The sequence below is a fragment of the Heterocephalus glaber genome, unplaced genomic scaffold (assembly GCF_053883595.1).
Source record: "Heterocephalus glaber isolate CG9 unplaced genomic scaffold, H.glaber_assembly_v1.0 deba00001553, whole genome shotgun sequence".
NCBI classification, from domain to species: Eukaryota; Metazoa; Chordata; class Mammalia; order Rodentia; family Bathyergidae; genus Heterocephalus; species Heterocephalus glaber.
The window spans coordinates 9,645,967-9,669,327 of record NW_028258344.1 but is presented as its reverse complement, the minus strand read 5'-3'; positions in this window follow the sequence as shown (position 1 = coordinate 9,669,327).

Genomic DNA, 23,361 nt, shown 5'->3' with positions numbered 1-23,361 from the left:
AAAAGAAAAGAAAGAAAAAAGAAGAGAAAAATAAAAATTTGAACAGAATAGAAAAAATTAAAAATAAGAGAAATAAACTTTTTGCAAATAATAAAAAATAAAAATGAAGGGCCTCCATCAGGGTGTGTCTCTGTTGTCACAATAGACAACGTGAGCAGCCATGTGCAGATAGAGTAAATGAGTCTCAGCAAGCCAGTAGCAGACCTGTGAGATTCAGGCAGATTTCTGGTTGCTAGTCCCAAGTTGAGCTCCCTGTCCTCCTGCAGGGTTGAACTCTGCAAGGTTCTACCACAGGTTCCAGCTGCCCTTCTCCTGAAGATAGTCCAGGTTCCAATGGGAAGTGATGATCCCTCCAACTTACCAAGTACGGTCGTCTGGTGTGCCTTTATTACAGAGATTCTCTTCACTTTTCCAGTGGGCTTCAGTTTCCATCAAGGAGCCTGAGAGAGGCCTTCTTTCTGTTGCTCACTTCTGCTCTATCTTGAGGAGCTGAGGACAATGGCATTTATGACCACCTGTGCCTCTGTAGTATGGCACCATGTAGCAGCACAGCCAGGAGTCCAGAGGCGGGGGCGTTGTGCAGGCACCCAAGGGGCTAAGCTGGTTGCAGTGGGCAGAGTGCAGGACTCATTAACAGTCATTTTGACCACCTACATGGCAGTCTAAATAAAGGAGTCCCCACACAGATTCACCATAGTCAGCTAAGAAAACGCTATGACTCCAAAGTAGAGATGTTGCAGAGATACTCATTATGACACCAAGGCCATCTTGCCCCAGAGAGAAACCATGCTGATACCGACAGAAGACTTCAGCCCTGTTCAGTCACGCTGGGGGCTGACTTGTCTACGCACAGCAGAAGCCTGAGGATGCTGCAGCAGTATTGCACACCTTTGTGACTCTCCCTAATAAACTATCACCCCTGCTTCCTAAAGACTAACATTATTGGGAGGCAGTGCCTCACCCCCACAAAAAGACTTTCAAGTACAAATAAAAAAACGAGCCTGCCTGGGGCAGAGATTCTACAGTGAGACTAATAAAAACACAAAATAGCAAAAAAATAAACCAAGGTTGACCCCTTAGCCAAGGTCCCCAATCTGAACTCCAGATTTAAAAAACCCATTTCCACCCATTAGACAACCCCTCAAGGGCTATGTTAGATATGTAAAAATCAGGCTTATGCCCAACTGCCATCTCCTTGGACAGGGAGTTATGTTTTGGGGGACATTAAGCCATCCTTCTTCCTTCTATCTCTGCACCAAGAAAAACTGTTATGTTATCCCTTAAATACCCTCTTATAAGAAGATATCAGTCCATAAAAGGTTACATAATATTAGACCTAGATGATAAAAGTCAATAAAATATGATGTTCTTCAATAAGAGCCTCCAAGGGGGGAATGAGAGAAGAAACCACCTCCTCATTGTAAAAGACACTCCATAGTCATGACTACCACTATACTGTAAGTTCGCCAGAGCATAATGATCTTGGAAAGTCCTGCCAGGAGTTCCCACCTCTCCTAACCACCGCTTGTATAACCTCGGCTGCTATTTCCCCCTCCAATAAGAAGAAAGCAGCATAGAAAAATAGATGTATAAAAATGAAAGTAAACTTCTTTTTGATGCTCTCTTCTTTTTGATGTTCTCCAGGTGACAGTCCCTTGCTGAACTGCCAGCAATAAAGCTACTTTTGCACCTACTCTGTGTTCAAGTACTCTGTCTGGGTATCCCATCTTTTCTCCTGCTTCATTATCACTAACAAATTCAAGCAACAACTGACACACTCAGTTCTCATCCAATGATCTGAACTTTGGCCAGAAGATGGATGGGACAAGGATGGGCGTTTGTGGTGAATGAAGTAACAGTACTTTATCATGTTAGCTTTTCTTTTGTTTTTCATCCATGAGTTGTTGCCCCAAGTACTTAACATCAGTCCAAGGAGACTATCAGGAGATATTTTATTCCCTGATCCCCTAACCTGTCCTAACTGGGAACACGTTTATTTTCCATTCTGTTTGTCCCAAAAGCCTGAGGATCAATTTCTGGTGCACACTGAGAGGTCTTGCCAACAGTCAACGTAAGGACATTGTTCAGGGTAGCTGGTGTCCCCTGAAACAACAATGAACACTTGTCTAACTATCTACTTATCAAGTCAGCCCTCAGTGGGCCATCCCACTCCAAAGATGATCAATCAATTTCACAGAAGATCTGGAGCTTTCTAGGAGTCAGCTTAACACCATAGTCACCTGAATATCCTCTTAAAAAATTCTTTAACATACAGTCTAGGGGAGTTGGTTTACTCTGCTTTCCACACATTTCCTCCTCCTGACAGACAGCTTTCATGCACAAGAGAGGGAGGAAGGAAGGGGAAGAGTTTTCACACACTCACTTCATCTGTCTTTGGCCATTCTCCTCTCAGAGATATTTCAGGTGCCTCTTATCATTGGCAGAACTCCTGGGGGCCTATCTTTACCCTTAGCTGTATGAGGATTGTCACAGAACTACAGATTGGGACTCACCACTTGCTTTGTCCCTGAGGTCAGGTCAGAACCTTCCCACTGTCTGTCTCATTCACATGCAAACACATGACAACTTTAATCTGCCACGCAATGCCTAACACCTTGGGGCTGTGGTTTCATTCCTCACAGAACTACTTGGGCATCTCTGGTACTCCAGTCCACCACTCAGGTCCAGGAGTTGTGGTTTCAGTTTCAGTGAAACTTTCTCAGGCAACTCTGGGAGGTGATCAGTCTCTCCTTCTGTCTCTTTATAGGCAGGACTACCAAATTGAATATGGGTCTGGTGAGAGGCGCTCCCTGAACTGGTTCCTGGGCCTCTGGGTTCCATGGGCATCTGGAGCTCTCACCTTGGCACATTGAGAGAGACCAACCTCTTCTATGGGTCAAATGATCCACTGGCACCAGGCTAAGGTCGTATCTCCCAGTGCTCTGAGGTTTGGACTCCAGAGATAAAATAGGTGGAAATACACCACCTCTGATTCCCAGCCACAAGTCTCCAGATGTGCTGTGGGATTTTCATGTAGAGAGATTGGATACTGAGGGTTTTTTTTCCCAGAAAGGAGCTTTATTTGTGCTGGGACTGACTCAGCAGATTCATATCCGAAGGCTGAATGCTGAACATGTCATAGTTGTACCCTTTTATAGAATTCTTATGTCTTTATCTTCCTTACATGGGCATACACTAATATTTTACAGTCTAGTTGGGTATACATTAACATTCTACAGTCTGGCTAGGTAAGATTTATGTTATGGAGTTGTATCAGAACTACACATGTGTACACTGAGGCTGGTATCATTACATTGTAAAAAGTTCCCATCCTGGGCTGGGGATTTAGCTCAGTGTTTTCGCCGCCAGCTGCACAAGCGCAAGGACCTGAGGTCGATTCCCGGTACCAAAAAAAAGTTCCGACCCTAATACATCAGGAGGGGCCCTACTAATTCTACACGTATTTATTGAGAACAACTGTCAGTTACTGTAGTAGTAACTGAGTGAGCAAAATAGAATTATTCCTGTCTTAATGGAAGTAAGAGTTAAACAGGAAAGCAAAAAATGAAGGAGAAAACAAAAGTGTTGTGGAAATTCCTATAAAGGAAAAGAACAGTATAAAATAATGGATAATAATAAAGAGAACCATCATTTAGGTAGACTTACAGAAAAGACTTTCCTTGGAGATCTCATTTCAGCTCTAGAAGAGGGGATATATTGATTAAGACCTGTGCCATTTAATCTTGATTGTCCATTTGACTGGATTAAAGGATTTCTTTAGTGGTGATTAGATTGTGAGAACACTAACCTCATAAATGGGTTAACCTATTGATGAATTCATAGCTCAGTGGGATATTAGGATGCAGAGACTTGTTAGAAGAAGTTGGTGGATAATGGGGGCATGATTTGGGGGACTATATGTGGTCTCTGGCCCTTCATCTCTGACTTTCCCAACCCATTTTACTTCCTGGTTGCCACAAGTTGAGCAGTTTTCCTCCACTATGCCTTTCCACCTTGATGTCTTTGTGTTGGTAACAACCAACCATAGACTGAAACCTGTGAAATCATGAGTCAAAATAAACCTCTCCTACTTGAAGTTATTTATGTCAAATATTTTGTCCCCAAAATGGGAAAGCTGATGAATATGGAGAATTACTTGTTATGGTTAATCTTGATTGTCAACTTGATTGCCTAAGAGGCACCTCAGAGTTTAGTAAAACATGCTTGAGGATGTATCTGGGTGGGTCATAGGTTATGATCTTGAAGACTGCATCTGGTCCCTGGGCCTTTCTTCTCTAGCTCTTCCTCAGCTCTTTATTTTTCAAATAGCATGAGTTGAGCAGCTTTCCTTGCCCACTCCCTTCCACCATGATGTTTCTGCCTTGGAGTTAGCCAACCATTGGCTGAAACCTCAGAAATTGTGAGCCAAAATCATTCTCTCTTTCTTTAATTTGTGGGTTTCAGATATTTTGTTCTAATAACTGAAAAGCTTACCAATAAAAAAGGAAAGCATTGTGAGTAGAGAAGGTATAAGAACATTTTGGGCATAAGGACATCCTATTTATATTTGGAAAAGAATTTAGTGAATCAGGGAGCTCAAAAGCAGGTTGCTGTGTGCAGTAACATAGTGAGCAAGAAAGGCAGAGGATGACATGAGGAGCACTTAGAAGGGTGGCAGGGGGCACATTACACAGGGTAGGTGTAATGGAAGGCATTTACACATTATCTAAAATGCAGTGGGAATCCACTAATGAGTTTTAACCAGTGAAAGAACATAATTTGCTTTAAAATTTAATGAGTACTGTAGTTGTTGAGTAGAGGATGAATTAGAAGGGAAAGGAGAGGGTGCAGAAAACATGAGAGAAGCTATTACAGTAATTCAGAGAGAGATAGCTATTTAGACAAGAGTGGTGGTACTAGGCAAAGACAGAAGTGTACATAACTATAAATTATGGTATACTTGATATGGAGAGATTGTCAGGGAGAATCAGAAATCAAGGAAGATTCTCCATGTATCTTTGAAGGAAGATTTGCTAAGATAGAAAAGACTAAGGTATGAATTGTGAGGACCATGACTTCCATTATGAACATGTTTGAAATTCTTGTGAAATATCTAAGTTTCCTTCTGAAAAGAATTTTAGAAAATTGAATATAAAGTTCAAAGGAGAGGACTGTGCTAGTGGCTAGTATTTGGGCATCACTGACATAAACACACGTGTTTAAAGCCATAGAACAGTGAGGTCATTTGGGGAAAATGCATACAGTTAAGAGATAAGTGTCTAAGACTGAGCTGGGCACAGAAAAAAAGGATGGTGCCAAAGGCAGAGAGAAACAGCTAACAGAAATCACAAAGCCAGAAAAGCTTGTCAGAAGAGTCAAGACCAGAACACATTTAAAATAAGGGGTAAGTTAGTTTGTTACGTAATGCTAAAAAACCGAGTAAGGGGAGAAAAGACTGTCCACTGTATTTGGCAACATAAATGTTATTAATGATCCCATCAAGAGTGATTTTGGTGGTATGATGGGGATGAAAGCCAGGTTGGAGTGAGTTAAAGAGTTCATGAGAATTCTAGTTCTAATAAGACAACAAAGTAGAATCATCAGAAAATTTTATGCATGCGGGGTAGACTTTTACAACAACATTTATTTATATGCATGTAAGAGCTTTAAACAAATACAGTGGAAACTTTCCAGTGTTGGAAATTCATGTGAGAATTAAAGTCAAGTCATAAGCATATGAGCTGATAATATGACTGTTTGGGGAAGTGTTTGTTTTTTAAATCATAGTCAATTTAGAAGCTTCAGTTTTAGTAACTGTAGGGTAACATGACACTTTAAGACAATAAAAGGCGGGAAATGGAAACAAGGTATCAATGAAATAGTTACAGGACACCATTAGTGAAAATGAAAATTAGAAAATAAAATCATTTTTCTATGGGCAAGAGACAAAAAAGGTTTAAAAATAGGGAAAGAAAAGTTAGTTTGACACACCTAAGTTTTGGTTGAAATAATAACAATGTATCCATAAGAATTTAAAACCCCAGGTGTTAAATTCATGAGTGTGGGTTCAAAATTATGCTTTTGGCATTATTTATGAACTTGTAAGGAAGAAATCAATATGAAATTTAGTACCAACATTCAGCAAAAACTCTGGGGGGGAAGTTTCTTCAAATCACAGAGAATTTCCATAGATAAAAGCTTAGTGTAGATAAGCTCTGAGTCCCAAATTATAAAACATACAACACAACAACCTATTTTGAACAGTAAGCAGCCAACATACATGTACACACTCACATATAAATTAGATTAGAGCATTAACAATTTGAACAATATGATGGACATAGATTTATTATTAAAATATAGACAAAAAAATAAAAACTTAAAAATAGGAAATAAGCAGATAAGAAAATGAAATAGAATTTCTAGAAATGAAAATCTGTTATATTAAAAATGCAAATGTTGGCTAATTTGTTGATTTACATATGCAAATGAGTATCTCTGTGCTATGTTATAGAGACATAATTGTGACACCCCATCCCCACTCATGGAACCTGTAGTCTTTGGGAGATAGAGTGGTATCATTCAAATCATAAAAAAGACAAAAATAATCAGTTAATCTTATGATGTTATTAGAATAAATAAAAATGAAGAAAAATTCACCAAACTGAAAGACATCTGAAAGGTAATAAGTAATTCTGTTATTCAAAGTGTTTTCTGGAAATTCAAATAAGTACAAATGTGAAAGGAAATTTTTTAAATGTGGAGGATAGAGTAGAAAGATCAATATATATTTAACAGGAGTTACGGAAAAGAAAACTAAAAGGCAATACTACAAAACGCAATGGCTGAAAATTTTCCAGACCTAATATATAAAAATGGACTCACCAATTCAACAAATACAACATACTCCAATCAAGATAAATACAAAAATATCTACATAAATATAATGATAATGAACCTGCAAAACCCCAAAGACAAAGAGAAGGTTATAAAAGTAGCTAGACTGAAAAGACAGATTCTCTAAGAAGGAAGCAAAGTTAAACTCAGCAGGTTTCTACTTAGTAACCTAATACTGTTAAAAATAGGCCATTTTAGTAAAATTGAGGTTTAAATCCTAAAACTCTGCCACTGATATTTCTAGTCAACTATAAAAATATCAATATACAAGGGAGATTCTTGAAGAGCCCAGAGAAAATGCAAGCAAACCTAGAGGTCTGTCCTTGGAAGGCAAGACTGCTCTTAGTGAGCCTGTGAATTTGCTGAAACTTTGATAGACTTGAGTTCCCAAATCAAACCTCAGGCTGGCATCTTTCTTCCCAACTCTTTGCTGGTCACTAAATTACTTGGGAGTAAGAGAGATTATCAAGTGACTAGAATAAAAATAGAAGCTGTAAGGAAGCAACAACAATAGCAACAACAAAAACTGAGAACAGAGACTTCAGTGAATGAATCTCATGAGAGGAATATATACTTTATTTGGCTCAGGAAGTTAATTGCTAATCGTTATAAGAACAAAACAGAATTCATGATCTCTCCAATGTACTACTATCTGCAATTTTGAGTTTTGAGCACACCTACTAGACATTCCAGGAAACAAGAATTTTTTTATACTCTACTAAAGGGGAAAATATATATCAATAGATTTTAATAGCAGGTTGTAACAGGCTTTTGTATCACCAGTTATGTGTGAATTTGGCTCTTACTGTGAAATGAGGAAGCTGGTAAATAGCTGAGGTTCATGGGTGCATGGATTTTATATATTTCTGCTGGCTTGGTTACACTGTCAGTATTTCCTTGTATTTACCTCAAGTTTCTCACTGATGATATAACACAAAAACAAATTAGAAACTTATATTATGCTCATATTTTTTTCTTATTATCTCAACTGTCACGGAACAAATTTCAGTTTTCAAAATGTGCTATAGCAGATCAACTGTATAAGAAAATACTAGGATTGTCTACTCTTTTAGCTTGGGTACTGTTCAGGACTTTTAGACATTTCTACATTAAAAATTAAGAGAAAATTGTCTAGTGGAATGATTTAAAAAGTTTTGAGTTTGGCAGAAAGAAAGCTCTACTAAAGGGGGCCTACAAAGATATAGAGCAGAGGAGAATTTGGTTGCTGGAAAGATTAGCATTAAAAAGAAACCAAGTACTTTGGGAAACTCAATAGGAAAAATGCCTTGAGGGAATATGAGGAACCCGCAAAGCCCCTCTCTTTGCAGGCTCAAAATTGCAATGGTGAAAGCCTTTGCTTTGAGAAGACAGTCCTGGGGCACCATGCTCCAGAATGACAGAAACCTAAGGAATGGATTCCCCAGGATTCAGTTCCTTGTGCTCAGCCATCCAGACATGCAGAGGCCTCTGCAATTACCAACAAAGTGCAGAAGGTCCATCCACATACTAGATAGCCAGAGGATCCAGTTAAAGATCTCTGGAGCTCACTGCAGAGTCCTGTCTGAGTCCCTATCAGGAAGCTGAAGGGTCTGTGTTGAAAGGCTGGGGATTGATATCCAAAGGTGATGATGAAGACAAGAGCTCCTTCAAAGAAGTAGAAGTGATTCTTCCTTCTTTTGCTTTTCATTTCATACAGGGTATAAGCCTATTGGTAGACGTCACCCACAAGTAGGATGGGTCTTCTAACATCATCCTAACGATCATCCCAACACAGCCAGAACTGTACTGAACCAATTAACTAGGTGTTTCTTAATTCAAGTTGACATCATAGTTAACTGTCACATGGGTTTCAGTAAGGAAAAAAAAGCTACTTAAATAAGATACAAAAAATAGCTAGGTGTGATAGTATATGCCTCTAATCCTACCACTTTGGAAAGCAGAAGCAGGAGGATTGCAAGTTTGAGTCCAGCCTGGGCAATTTAGAAAGACCTTGTCTCAAAATAAAAAAATAAAAAGGGTTAGGGATGTAGCTCGGTATGAAAGTGCAATGGTTCTGTGTTCAATCCCCAGAATCACCACCAAAAAATATAAGCCATAAAACATGGATAAATTTGACTATACTGAACAACAACAACAACAACAAAAACAACTTTACACAGAGCAAACATTATATCAAAAGTAAAGTGAAAAAAATAAGCTATTGGCTGATTTAAAATTTTGAGGTGATTATAATGCTTGCATTTATCAAGAACTTCCAAAATCAATAATAAAGTAAAAAATTTAAAAAGAAATGGGCACAGGCAATTTATGAAGAAGACAAAATAAATGTCTAATAAACACAAGAAGAGCTGCTTTATCTTACTAATAATTAGTGACCTGAAAACTAAATCAGCAATAAACTACCACCTGTACAACAATTTGGCAAAAGTTAATTTGATTACACAAATGTTGGTGAGAATGTGGGAAACAGGTATTTTATAATTGATAGTAAAAACAAAAATTGATATAATTGCTTTGAAAACTCTGTCAATCTGGTAAAAAAAAAAGATACTCAGGGTTTAGGATTTAGCAGCTTTCCTTCCTAGTGACCACTGTAGATAGAATCTGGCATATATACATAGATAAGGACACATGATTGAGGATGTCCAAAGCAGAGTTTATAATGGCAAAAATGTGGAATACCCAAACCATCCTTTATTAGGGGAATGTGTACAGTTTTACTTATTAAAATGATGAGAACATATATAGAAATTAAAATTTGAGACATCTACTTGTAGATATTGACATGAATAAATTACTAAAAGAAAGATAAGTTTTAATGCAAATATATGTAAATGTTATGTATAGCCTGGTATTGTTTACAGATTTTGAAGACAAGACCACTAGTATATATGTATTTTAAACAAATACATCCATGTGCATTATAAATACTTGTAAGAGTATGATATGTGCCAATTTCAGAAGAGTGGGTCATCAGGTGGAGTGGGAATATGGACTGGGATCAGATGTTCCTGAAATATTTTAAATCTTATTTTCTTTTAAAAAGAGAGAAAATTAGGGCCGAGGATTTAACTCAGTGTTGCTGTGCCTCCCTCGCAAGTGCAAGGTCCTGAGTTCTATCCGTGGTACCAAAAAAAAAAAAAAAAAAAAAAAAAAAAATGAAGAGAGAGAGACTCATTTGATACAAATATATCAAAATAACATCAGCAAATGTAAATCCATGGGTATACACCATATATTTTTTCCATATTTTGTATGCTTAACATTTATTCAACAAATATATATCCAGTGCTTTATTTTATGTTGAACAATTTTTCTAAATGAGAAACTAAACTTAAAAGAGTGAGTGGAAAGAAGGTAGAAACATCCTGTTGGAAGTATGTTTCAGCTGCCTGTCTTTATAGTGAGGTACTAAAGTAAGTTCCGGCAGATTTAAGGAGCTCTCTTTCTCTGTCAACACGGTTACACAAATGTGAATCTAACGCTTATATCTGGGGAGAGAGATGGAAAAATGTGAAAGAGTTGCTTTCTCTGCTTAAATAATGTGTGCAGGTTTTCTTCCTTCAGGACAGGGGGTATCAGGATGATTGTTGCGGAAAGTGAGCTGGGCTTTGGGTCCTCATGGACAGCAGAGTGTAAGGACAGCTGCTTTGGAAAATACCTCTGGTTTCCGAAACAGAAAGGCTCAGGGATACAGGGTAACAGGCGGTTTATTTTAAAGCCAGGAAGTTATAAATTTTCTCACATAAAGACAACTCTGCAGAAAAATTCTGCGAATTGGCTCTTCCTAATGGGGATAGGAAAGAGTCAGATGTCCTCTGACCATCAGTTCCTGCTCTGTTGGCCTTAACCCTTTCACAGCTGGACCTGAAGTTCTGGTAAATGGCGCAGTCCAGACAGGGATGCTGTGGTGCCAAGGGGTTAACAGGCACTTTGTGTGAAGTTTTAATATTCCACAAATGAAATGTGCATGTGAAATGGGAAAAAAAGAGGAAAAGATTACATTCGTCAGCTGGGCTGCCATATGTTGTTCTGGCCGGAGTGCAGAAAAAATGGTGACAATTCTTTCCTGAATGAGAATCTCTGTCAACTCTCAATTTCATGCCTTTCTTTGGACAAGCAGGAGCTTTCTTCATGACCAGACAAAGCCTAAGATTTTCATATTTTGGAGCTACCTGCATCTACCCCTAAAAGATAGAATTGACATTGTTTGGTTTGAATTTAGAAGGTAGAAAAGGCAAAAAAAAATAAAAAAAATAAAAAATCATAAAATTCATCTGCATATTTTCTTCTTTTATTTTATTTTTTAAGATGAAATTGGACCTTAGGGTAAAAGCAATCCTCTGAAAGAACAAATGATAGCTAGCTGGCTCTGGCTCTGGCTGACACATGGCGAGGAGGTTAGATCTGCATATCTGTTAGTTCTCACCAAGGTTACCATCAATTTCTTAGGATTGACTCTGCTACACAAAAGGTTTTTCTTATCCATGTTTGGTGGGTTGCAGTGCCTATGTTAGTATGAAACAAATGTCTAATCCTGTGTGTTGTAAGAAAAATAAATAAGACACAGCCTTGAGGTGTGAGAGGGGGTGTTTATGTTTTAATGATAACTGTCTCACTTTGTATTTAAAACTCTTGCCCTAGACAAAATTACTTTTTCTTTGAGAAATGTTTTATAGATTCTGTTTGCTGATTGTATAAGTAATACAATTTAGGAATGACTTTTTAGATGTAGAAAATTTAGAAAACAGAAATACTTCATAATCTAAATATTGCAATATTTTATTCTATTTTTCATACTATAAGTAAATGTATAAACATAGCTTTATATAGTTGACAGCATATTATTATAATTCTTAATAGTTCTATATATATTAGTGATAGGATGTTCCAATCCTTGTTAATTATTTCCTGTTGTTAGCATTTGGATTCTTTTTGAGTTTCTTTTCCACTAAGAAGTAAGTTAGATATTTTTCCCTCAAGATTATTCTTTACAGAAGATAGCACGGCTTATAAGAAAAGCAAGCAGGGCTGGGGATTTAGCTCAGTGGTTCTGCCACCTGCCTCGAAAGCACAAGGTCCCAAGTTCGATCCCTGGTACCAAAAAAAAAAAGAAAGAAAAGAAAAGCAAGTAAAGGTTACAGTGATCAATCAATGTTTAATTTAGAATAGTAGGGTAGTTGAGCTGAGAATCTCTGACTTTATGGTTATGTTATATATGTTGATTATTTTATCTTAATGATTATGTGAGGTAATGTTTATTCTAGACCTACTTGAATACTTGAATTAGATTCAAGTGTTACAAGGATAAAAAGTTAACATAGATTTTTGTTAGCTGTATCATTGATTTACTCATTCAGTTTTTGGTATGTGTCAAATGAGGCACAGTTTGGATTAGACACAAATTCTTAGTGGGAACTAATTCTGCCAATTGCTAGAATGTTAATGAAAATACTGTGAGCAGAAAGTTTCAGGTAAAGATGGAAAAATGAAGCCAGTTCACAGACTCCCCTTCTTCCAACTCCAAACTAAACTTACTAAAACTAAGAGAATAAAACAGTAACTGAACAAAGAAAAGATCACAACCAAGGGCTATTGAATTTAAAAGTGGGGGACAAGCCAAGGAAAAAAAGAGCCTGGCATTATGCAATGCCTGAGCAAGTCCCTTCCGGCCCCCCCCTGCCCTCCTTAGACAAACTGGTGAGTTGACAAAACTCTAAGATTTTTTACAAATAGCCAAAATCTGGACAGAGGAAAGGGGAAATGCTTGTTTGTTTTTCTTGTTTCTGACTAGAGGGAGGCAGAGAAACGACTATCAAGAAGGCCTTGAAAAGCGATGGAATGAAAAATGGAGGTAGGGTCAGAAGATAGCAGACACCAGGCTGAATGAGGCCACAATGTGAGCACATGAACATTTTAAAAAGAAGTATACATTTAGTTTGATATCAGTTATTAATTCAGTAAACATGTGGCTTGATTCTAATTATTAGTAAGAATTAATTTTTCCATTCATCTATCCTTTCACTTTATATACAAAGAAATGAAAATAATTTACAGCTATTGGTAGCTTTTTCAGAAGGACATTTTTTCTTTATGATTTTCTGTATTGCTTGAATGTAAAAAATATTTTTATTAGCTTTATAAAACAATTAAATGATCATTATAGTATTACAATGATTTAATATATTGATTGTAGTAAGACCTTGCATTCTTATTCCTGTGTTATGCATTCAGTATTTTATTTCATTGCCACCATTAAATGGTAAGGAAATTTTAAAAATACTTTGATTTTCTAGTTCCTTTTGAAAGTTAGCTAAACTGGCTACACCAGAGCCACAACTTCATATAACATTACACTGTTGCTGATTTGCCACAGTCCACAGTATTCAATAGTGTGTTTCTCGTTGTCTTGTTTCTGGACCACTTCACTAGTTTACATCCGCTGCCTAACCCCTGTAGACCTCTGAGTTGGTTGTCTGTGCTCTGTTTCCCATATGCTCCATTTCCCCTTTCTACTTTTCTATTTATTATGAAGCAGTTTCCTTCTTTAAATATCATCCTATTATGGGTATAATTTTTAAAATCTCCTTAAGGGTCTCTAGAGGTACTGATTGTTGTGTCTCTTTTCAGTTTGATAATCTAGATTTAAGATGAAGCTCAAATACTTTGGACTGGTTCTTTTACAACATCCTTGTAACCTTGACTGCTAGACTTCCGTCTTTCCTCTCTTCACAATCCTCTGTGGTGGACTTGGAGAAAATGGAAAAGAAAAATAAAAGGAGAAAGAGAAGGAAAGGAGGCAGGAAGTAGGTAGAGACCTCTGGAAGAAATTATTGTGACCCACAAATAGGAAATTGAAATAAAAGGATTCGTCTCTTCCTTCTCTCCTTATCATATGCACTTCAATTTTTTTTAACCCAGTACCTTTGCACTGAGCTACATCCTCAGCCCTTTTCTTAATTTTTATTTTGAGATAGGGTCTCACTAAATTTTCCAGACTAGCCTTGAACTTGTAGTACTCCTGCTTTAGCTCTCAGAGGATTGGGATTCCAGGCATGCACCATAATGCCTGGCTTGCACTTCAATTAAAAAAAATTATTCATAAAAGTATTTTAACAAATAAAAATATGTTAAAATAATTTGAAAATATTTTTAAAAGTTGTATATAGATAAGCTTTTCAGATCTGGTTGGAACACAACATGAACAGGAATTTATTTGTTTGTTTCTACCAATAGCACTTGGAATGGTAATTGACCCAGTAAATGTTCATTAAATTATCTCTCATCCTGTTTTATTTTGTTATAAAACTAATGGATCTGAGGGATACAGTCTCATTATTTTATTCCTGGCTAGTTTCTCAAGAAATGTTACCTAATAAGAAATAAAATGTTTTGGGGCTGGGGATTTAGCTCAGCGGTTCTGCTGCCTGACTTGTAAGTGCAAGGACCTGAGTTCAGTCCCCGGTACCAAAAAAAAAAAAAAGAAATAAAATGTTTTACTAAAGGCAGATTGCAGGAAGAAGCAGAAATAAAGGGAACGCTTTTTTCTTGATTATACTAAAATTAGGTATCAGTAAGTGAAACTATGCCCCCATTTTCCTGGGACAGTACCAATTTATTCCTACTGACTTGGCATAATTATTAACAGCACCACTTTTCACTCTCAGAGTATCCTTGCTTGGATGATAAGTTATACAGGCACCCTATTAATCAGGCCCTAAATAATCAAAAACTATTTGCAATCTAATTGCAAGAATTTAGTTTTTTTTAAAAAAAATATTTTGGTGGAAGATGGTGATCTTGTAAGCTAAATGGAAATTAGAAAATATATTAACACTTTTGGAGATGATACATACATACAAACATATATGTAGGTAGGGCACTTTTAGGATACTACTTTGAATTAGAATTACATATTTATGTGTTTATTTACATTGGCCTCATTAAGGGCACTTCAACAGTTGGGAATGTGCTCATTTTTATTTTCCCTCAATACCTTGCAAAGAGTTTTTTACTTAATATAAATTGAATAGGTATTTGTTGAATGAAGTTGAATAAAATGAAAACAAATCATTATCAAATTATAAGAGATAATTTTTGTGTTTGTGTTTCAATCAATAAGCTTGTAATAGCCAGTATGACATTATAAATTTTATATATGACACACTAAATTAATTTTTTAAATTAATTATATTGGTACATTTAAGGTATACAATATAATGACATTCATCATTGGAAATTTGTATCTTTGCATAATCTCTCTTGGTTCTCATTTTTTCCCCATTCTGCTGCCTTCCCTTCAACCCCTCCATCCTTCCCTATCTACAAAGACTTCGTTTCCATTTTTTCTTTTTCTCATATTAATTCCATTCCCTTCTTTCTTTTCCCCTATCCCTCCCATTTCCCCTTCCCCTTTACCCCTTTTCTTCCTATTTCATATTATCTATTGTACCTTTTAGTCCTTATTTACACTTCAGTTTCTCACACTAGAGAAACTATCTGGTGTTTACACATCTGTGTCCTATTTATTTCACTTAAGAGTATGGCCTCGATGTTCATCCAGCCTCCTCATCCTCATTTTGCTACGTCTGAGGTGCAAGATAATTTCCTCCCAGAAATAGTTAAAAACATTCTGTTCATTGAGGAAAATGTCCCCAAGAGGCTCTAATTTCTTTGGATATATTTCAGAAAGGATATCTTTTCTTTCTTCTTTTTTTAATTGGCTAGGGTTTTGACCAGAAGGACAATAGGAGACTAGCAATAGTATATTGGCCATAGCTTGCAATTTTCATTAGTCAAAAATTCAATGAATAATTTTTTGGCCCTATTGAGTTTGAAGAGACTCAAATAAGAACCACAGAGAGGACCAATCTGAGAATCTGTGTATTTTGTATTTGAGGACTGAAACTCCTGGCCAACTGGCAAGGCACTGAGTTCTTCTAACAAGTTATAGGGTGGAAATTATTTCTCTTCTCACCCATCTGCTCTAGGAGTCATAGCTCATATTTAGAAGTAGCACTACTTACAAGAAGGAGAAAAAAGACCATCAGCAGAGTGAAAAAAGAATCAAAGACCATCAGTGACATAGCAGCAAACATAACAAGAACAACTAGCACAAATCACTTGTGATATTCATCCAAAAGGTTTAATTTTACGTTATTGCCACCTGGCATAATCAACCTACAGAGGCTTCCATACTACTTTTGAAAAAAAGACATGGTACTTACTCTAGTGATAGGTGAGTGTTTCTCTGTGAAGGAAAAGCAATAACCCTGCATAAAGTTTTTCAGCAGATACAAAGGAGAGTTGAGCTACAGAAGGGGATTCTATATTCTATTCTATGAATATTTATCACACACAGGTAAATATTCAAATAAGGAAGACAGCATAGAGGGATGGGAGAAAGGGTTATGGTAATGAAAACATTTTTCTCTCTCAGTTTAATTTTCTTTCATTAGCTTTGATTGTCTAAGGAAATCAACATGTTTCCCTAGCTGGCTACATTCCTTTAAGGTAGAAGCCTCTGCAACTAGCAAAGAAGAATGTCTTTTTTAACCTCTTCTGCTGTGGCATTTGCAGATGGCAACAATCTGTTGTGATCTGCTTTAGTTCATTTGGATAAATTATCAGTAAGCCAAAAAAACTGCAAAGAGCCTAATATCCGAAAGGAATGACATATACTACAGTAAAGCAGATTATTTTTAAAATGAAAAGATCAATATAAGGTAATTTTTTAAGAATTATCTCACTTTAAGAATCATGGAACTATCTCTTCCTAAAGTGTTGACTTAAAATACTAATGCTTTCGGGGCTGGGGATTTAGCTCAGTGGTTCTGGTGCCTGCCTCACAAGCACAAGGTCCCAAGTTCGATCGCCGGTACCAAAAAAAAAAATACTAATGCTTTGGGAAACAAATTGCACAAAGTTGGGTTAATCAGAGATATGGCTTTTGAAGTACATATACTTTCATATAAAATTATCTTTGTGCAGTTGTTGAATCTTCTTTATATTGTGATTTCCTTTCATACACAGTATCTATGGGTTTTATTGGAAAAGAAAAAGATACCTATCTGTTTCAAAACCCGTGACCTAGGAGAAGAGAAAATATCCAGGTAAAATGTCTTGTTCTAAAGACAATGTGCATGGTTTATACTTCTTAGAATTTCCTCATACATTTGACTTTCACTTTCATGTCTGTACAAGTGTTGGATTTTTTTCACTAGTTGAGGATATGTCTTTTCATTGGGATGTTGCCAAATGTGGCCTACTTGCACATGTGTCACTGTTTAAGACCCAGTTAAATATTACCTCCTCTGAAGTGTACCCTGACTCACAGAATGAATCAGTCACTCTCTCTCCTTGGCTCCAAATGTACTTTATCTGTAATACTATAGTAGATTTATGGAATGTTTGGAAAGACCAATTTTAATTGGGGTGTCAGGAAATTTTGAAAATGATGCATAAGAATCACTTACCTAGAAGTGAATCACTTCTAGGTAATAATCCACTTACCTAGAAGGAAGTGTAATTCTCCAGGTGAAAAGATCATGCTTTAGAGTTTATTGTTCATAATCCTCTGCCATCATGTACAGAAAAGAATCTCATAAAAGTATCTCCAGTAAATATTGTACAAGTAAGTAGTTGATATTTGTTTGTGGAAATTGATTGAATGAGTGCTAAGCTGAGATGGACATATTCTTCTATCATTCAGACCCTTAAATAAGCTCAATTCTTTCCATTAAGTCCTCTATACGAACTGGGAAAACTCTGGATCTGTGTCAGCTGGCTTTAATGACATTTAGTATCTATTTCTCTTTCTGCTCTAGCTACAGGTTTTCATTGAGAGATTTTACTGCCACAGAGAGAATGCACTCCATACCTTCTGAAAGTTGTTGCTAATGATATCTTGGTATTCAATAGATGATGATCATTCAAATAACTTGGCATTGTTAATGTAATTAATAACACTTAAAATGTCATGCTAAAAAATAGTGTGGGTGGCCTTATACTTAACATGACTTACGTATTTGTATTTGGCTTGATGAGTTTCAAATAAAAACAACAAGGTTACTTTCTTTGAATTTTACCATAAGACAAATGAGAGGGGAATGATTTTAGTATTTCTCATAGTAACTAGGTATCATGGAGTAGTTACTTGATGACACCCATATGCCATGGCTATTTCACATGAGACACTTGAAAATATCGACTTGTGGGTCCTGACCCCAATAAACTTGTTCCCTTCAACCAAATACATAACTAGAAATGGAGAAAAGCACGTTTTGGCTAGGCTTTATGTTGTCTTTTGTAATGCACCATTCAGGGATATTCTAAGTGGTTGATATAATCATTAAAATATATTTTTGCATATTCTCTTGATCTTCTTTAGGTTGCTGAGAAAGCACTCTTATTTTCTGAAACATAAACAAGTCAGGAAAGTGAGACTCTTCCTTAGGTAACCTCAGAACAGAGGAACTTTGTGCATTATGCAGCCGAGGCCATGCCAAAATGCAATTTGGAGGGTGTCCAGCCCTTCATTGGAAAGTAATGGTTTTCACTGAACTGAGTTATGACCAGCTGTTTGCAGACAGTCTGTGACATACTGATAGAGCAGAACACCGTATGTTGCTTTCCAAATCAAATGATACAAGAAGTGTGACAGAGTGGAGAAACATCTGTCATTAGCAATTTTCAGCACGCTTCACTAATTCTGGACAAAATACGAGTAATGAACTTACCGCAGGAAACTTCAAATACTACCACTGCTGAAACAAGGATATAAACAGCAAGTCCTCCTAATGGCTTTTAATTTAATTCATTTGCAGTAAGAAACAAACAAAGTGGGTTATTTGTTTTTGATCATAGGGTGTAAATACGGATGCTGATTGCAAATGCTTATTTTAATAAAAGAGATCAGGGAATCTAACTTTCTTCAAGTTCAGAAAGCTTTATTCCTTCCTTACTTGTTGATGAAAATGAGCTCTTGTTTTTATTTTTGTGAGCAGTGGAGCCAGAGAATGCAGCCTACCAAGGACAGGGTCTTCCCTGAGTTTTGGCTGTGCTCTGGACGGCTAGTGCTTCTACAGTTTACTGAACCTGCAGTGATATTTACATAATATTAAATGTTCCTAGTCTTTCTATTAAGAGGCTTGTGTAGAAGAATGTGTTCGGTCTTTCTCAGGCTGCTTCTCTCTACCATTTCTTGTCTTGCCTTTTTTTTTTCCTGGCTGATAATTTTAATTTTGCGGTCCCACAAATTTTCACAGTTCTGTGATGAGCGCATGGTCCTCATACAGCATCCACATGGTTCTCTACTGGTTGACGTCACACTGTTTATGAGATCTCAGAGCCAAACCCTGTGAAGGCTGCAATCTGTGAGCATTTTTCTTTTGTATCTTTGCAATCAATTGAGCTATTAAGCCATTAACATTCAAGGCCTACTCAGCTCAGCTTAAACTTCTGGTTAGCGCCAAGATCAAAAAATTCCTAAATGAATGGACGAGCTCAAGGTTGACTCCAGAAGAAAAAAAATGAAAAAACGTTGTGATTCTTTATCTGAAGGTTCGACTAATGTTCAGACAAACGGTAATGTAAAATGCAGACATGAGATTTTGCCCAAGCCGTTGGTGTTCTACCGATGGGACCCACTTTGGACTGTGTCCCAGAACAAAAAGACTGAATGCCATTCGGAACTGATGACTATAAAATGAGTGTAGGAGGTCTTTGAGGAGCTTCTTAATTATAAAATTATTCATGATAAAATGGCACTAATCTCAAATTCCCAGTTTCTTGTAAATTTTAGTATGCAGCTACATAAAAATGGCTTATAGCTTTTGAATACCTTAGATAAATCAGGCCTAGCCTAGGAATGTTGTGGGGGGAAATCATCTCCAAACATGTTTAAATCTTTCACTCTTCCTCTTCTTCTTCTTTTTCCTTTTTTAAAAGAATGACACTCCTACTCATTTATCTTTTTTTTAAAAAGCAATCTTTAAATTATTTTATGGTATAGAAGAAATATTCCAAGATATGCAAATGCTAAATTCTTCTGGTTTTTATAGACATCTGCATTGAAAAACAAAGCAAAGTGAAAATATAGATGCTATTGAAACCCATCATTACGTTTGTGATCTAGATAATAAAGTAAGCAGACCCGAGCAATTCGCTAACACTAACGCTATTCTTTACATAAACAGTAAATGTTTAGATTTTCCTGTTCACTGACTAACAGCACACATATCATAAACACTAAGCTGTTATAGTACGTTTCGTGTGTTGATTCACTTTAACAGTTGTTAGTGTGAAGACAGGAAAAGAAAAGTGGGTGTAATGAGACCATGTGCAGTATGCTGTGAAAACAGAGGCCCTTATTTGGCATAATGGGTTGCACCATAAGGGCCATAAAATTGTGCATGTGTTAGTATCATTTTAATTATTACGGGTGCCACATGTTAAGCAGAATAGCGGAACTACTAAAACAGCTTCAAAATCCTTACTGCTGATCGCTGCATTTAATTACAAATAGGAACATTTGGAGATAGGTCACCATAAAACCCTTCTGTTGTCAAATGAGCTCAAATCTGATTTTTGTAATTATGTTTTTATACCACAGATCCTGTTGAATAACTATAGGGAATAAAATTTTAATAAGTACTGATTAAATGTAGGTACATCTTGCTTCCTAAGAATATTTATGAATGCTCATCACACTTAAATCAAGGTACCATCACTTTTTCCTGTGGACAGTACTTTGATCATTCAACCTTAATGCAAATAAGCTGAATAAATTTATGTGCCATAAAATATTCTTTTTTTTTCCATTGGAGCATAAAAGCTCTGGATTTCAATTATTCATTCTGTTTGTGAGCACTATGCACTGTATTGTAATTCTCTAAAACCAAAGTGTTTTCATTACCCCATTACATGTCAGATTCCATGGGGTCTTGTAATTAACTTTCCAGAGGCAGAATTTTGTCAAGGAGAAGATGATGACACTTATGTCTATCTTGTTCCCTACTAGAATAAATATGGCTAGAGATAGTAAAATCATTTTTCAAAATTTCTTTTATTTGTAATTATTTATTTATTTGCATATCTATTTGTTTATTTCTGGGATACTTGGGCTGTGAAAATCATGAATGCATTGTGTTTTCCTAAAGAGACAGTACTTTGGGGTGTTTTACAATGCCATTTCCTAGTTTTGTGAAAATGGTTTTACACACTTGCATAAAGATTAGGTCTCTTATGCTCCTTTGAACAAGAAATGATCACTGTGTTTCTAACAAAGATGGGAAATGTAAGATGAACTGAAGAAAGAATTACTAATAGGTAATGACACATGAAATTCATGAGTTAATGTAAGAAAATAGTCCAAACACAGAGCTGGTACATTTTAAAATTGAAATGTGTTCATCTCGACATGTGACCTCACAAACATTAAGGAAGGTACATTTATAAGCTATCCATATGGACACATAAATTTGTGGGTTTGGAATTCCAGAAGCTTAAAATACTAACATATAAAATAGAAACATGTGATCCTTTTGATACTATTATTCCTTTAGAATAAATATTCACATCTTTCTGTATGTTCTAGACCACATTGTTGGAGAAGTTGCTCATTAAATTGAGAGAATTGAATCTAGTTTTCCAGCAGAAGACATTTCTCAAGCTCTTCCCCAGATTATGTGTTATAAAACATTTAATCCATGTTAGATAGCTATTTAATCTCCAAGCAGCTCTATAATATTGTGATCCAAAGAATAGTCTATGCACTCAGGTCCATATCTCAATATCCATTGTTTCAGATAAATGAAAACGCAGCAGTTCAGTAAAGACCTGGAATATTCATGCACCACTATGAGACAGTGCCATCCTACTGACAGCTGTATGTGACCCCCTGAATGCATCATTCTGATACAATTATCAGGAACCGGTTTTAAGGTTGTAAAGCACAGATTAAGGAGAAAATAGAGCTTTCCTTTGATTAAAAAATATAATACATAATACTTGGTCCTGAGGATTCTAAGTGATCCCAGCTATTTCCCTAAGGCAGTCATTTGAATCTGTAGTCTCATTGTATGGTCATCTTTAAGTGATGAGGGAGGAAGGGATGAACTAAGGATAAAGCCAGTGAAAAATTTTACTTCTATACTTTGTATGCATCATTTGACATTACCAATTTATTTTAAAATTTCAGTTCTGATATATAAACTAGATGTCTTCAAAAGTCAGATTGCCATTCAACAACTGTTTTGAACCCTGGTTGTGATCCACTGGAGGGCTGCTAAGTGTTAGTTGGAATTATTTCCTTAATAGACTAGCTAATTAATTAATTAATTGTAGGAAAATCTGAGAACCAATGAAATCATTCATGAGAATGGATAAGAAGAAAAACTCTACATATGCAAGGACCATTTACTATGAGTAATGTTTAGCACAGTAATTCCATTAATTCATATCTTCATGGCATAAGAGTAGGTTTTATAATCAATGAAAATTGAAGGAAGAAGGAATGAATAAAAAATGGAGAAGGAATTTCTCATTTTCTAAATTATTGATATATTCTTCTCTAAGCATGTAATAATCAGCTTTCAACAAAGATTGGCCACAAAATTTTTTTAAGCAATTCTGCAAAATAATTCAACAATAGATATTTTTTGAGAGTTTATCTTTGCTGGGCACTGTGTGGAGCACTGGGTAATGCAGCAAGCAGATTAGGCCAGGATCTTGTTCCCTGTGAGCATCCTATGCGACTACAGGACATGTCTGACTATCATTAGGAATTTTAGTTTATTAGTATTTGGAAATAATTCCTTTGCTTGTAAGAGAAGAGTTTGGATTAATGCTTTGGCCCCTTTCTTGTTCATAATAAAATTTCTTCAAACCCTAGGATTCTCTAGGTGTTAGACATGTGGATGATCAGTTCTTAGGATGATTAATCTGCCTTCAGGGAACCTATCTCTACCTGAAAAGACAGGATATAGACCAGAAAACATATATTAATCTCAGAAAATATCTGATTGAATCAAAATACCATGGCCACAGCTCTAGATTTTAAAATGTGGTCACACTTACTGTTTGCTCTGGGAACAAGCTTTATTCCAGGCACCAGTTGTAGAACAGTAGTTTAGAAACCAGAACCAGCTGACACCACTCTTTGTCTCCCTGCACTTGACATCCTGAAATCTTTTCACTGGAAATCTTTATGTCTCTTTTGGGAAAAACTGGTGCTCTCTCCTACCACAGAAGAGTTCATTCATAATTTTAAAATAGGGAACATTCATAATTTTAAAATAGGGAACATTCATAATTTTAAGATTTCTCTTATAGTTATTTTCTTCATGTCTGTGGCATCCATAGATTTAAATGCTGGAGGAGAATGCAATAGAATCATTTGCTTTCTGAAATAATCTGTCTCCTGCTATATATAATGGAAAGTTTGTGTTTACATTTTATTGTTTT